The following is a 1,539-nucleotide window of genomic DNA, read 5'->3' as shown; positions in this document are numbered from 1 at the left end:
CAAGTATGAACCAGTTTTCCAAACGATCGGCACAAAATACAAGCCACAATGAAATTAAATATGAAAAGGAATAATAAATGGGCAAAAGGATACGATATACTCACGATCACGACTCTTTCTATCACGTTCTAGCTTTATTTCAACCTCCAACGTCCTTCTGCTTGTTTTCCTTGTTTTCTAACCTCGAACGATCCCAAAACCAACTGGATCAATGTGGTGTAGACTGTAGTGTAGCCAAACAACCAGGCTAGATTAATCCCCAACCAACTGGACTAATCAGCAAACGAACTGGACTGGATTAATCGGCAACCAACTTGACTAATCCGGCTCGATCAGGACCAAAACTTTATGTCAAAGCTTCTAGGGCGAAGACTGACATTTCTACACATTAACTTTCCAACGTGCTAATTAAAACACCATCGATTCAATTTTCAAACGGTTTAATCAAACCCCAAAAACAACAACGTGTTCCATGAACACCTTTTTCACCTTCTTCCACGACTTCGCGATGCCGAATCCCCCCCCACGGTAGTCTACTTCGGCGGCAAAGCCAGGGAATGCGACTCCACACGTTGCCGCGGTTGCCAAACTTATATTACGGACGCATATGAGCGTTAACATGGTCGTATCTTTAAAATTTTTCTGACATGTAATATTGTCCAGCACGTAACACCCTTAATAGATTTTATTATTAATTAAATATTTTTTGCAATTTTTTAAGTTTTGTAATACAAAGAATAATTAAAAACGTGGCCTCTAGTAAGCTGTGAATTTGGAGAGTGATTCAATTATCGATATTGCGCATACGCAGTTTACCTCGAATTCTAGTGTGCTGTGCATCACGTGCTACGGTGCCTACCAATGAAATTAAATTTTATATTATGTCAAAACAATATTTTTCATCTGTGTTGTCAATAGTTGCGTTTATTCCCTATTTTCCTACAATATTGTGGTTCAATTCTAACTTAAAGGTTACAGGATTAATATTTTTAACAATGGTTTAGTATAAATCATACTTTATATTGCAAAACTTCAAAAATTACAGACAAGAATTAATTTAAAGTGCCCAAAAACTTTAGTTTTTGTGACTCGCACCGAGTTTATGCAAGAAAACGGTTCCACTGCAATCGCCGAACAATCACATTGCCCTGTTTCGAGGTGAGTGTTGCTTCTACTTGTAAGACAATACCAACAGTTCAGATTGTTCATTCTACTTGTGATTTGTAAACACCGGGTCTACTGCAATCACTAAGCCTCGTTTATTATATAAATTATTATTATTATTATTATATAAATTTATATCTCATTATTCAAGTACATGAACTCTAGTCTTTCAACCATACTAGAGGAGGATTCCCTTGTTACTCACAAAATTTTGCAAGAATGCTCTGGACTTTATAGGTAATAAACTTTCGTTAGCTTTTGCTGCATTTTCTTTTATATTTTCTAAAATTTTGTTCAGCTTTTGCCATTTTCACTGACTGACAGAGTCACAACATTCAGATAGATAAAATAAACAGTAAACAACATACCGGTAAA

The sequence above is a fragment of the Ips typographus genome, unplaced genomic scaffold, assembly GCF_016097725.1.
Source record: "Ips typographus isolate SLU unplaced genomic scaffold, UJ_Ityp_2.0 IpsContig77, whole genome shotgun sequence".
NCBI lineage: Eukaryota > Metazoa > Arthropoda > Insecta > Coleoptera > Curculionidae > Ips > Ips typographus.
This window is presented reverse-complemented; position numbering follows the sequence as displayed.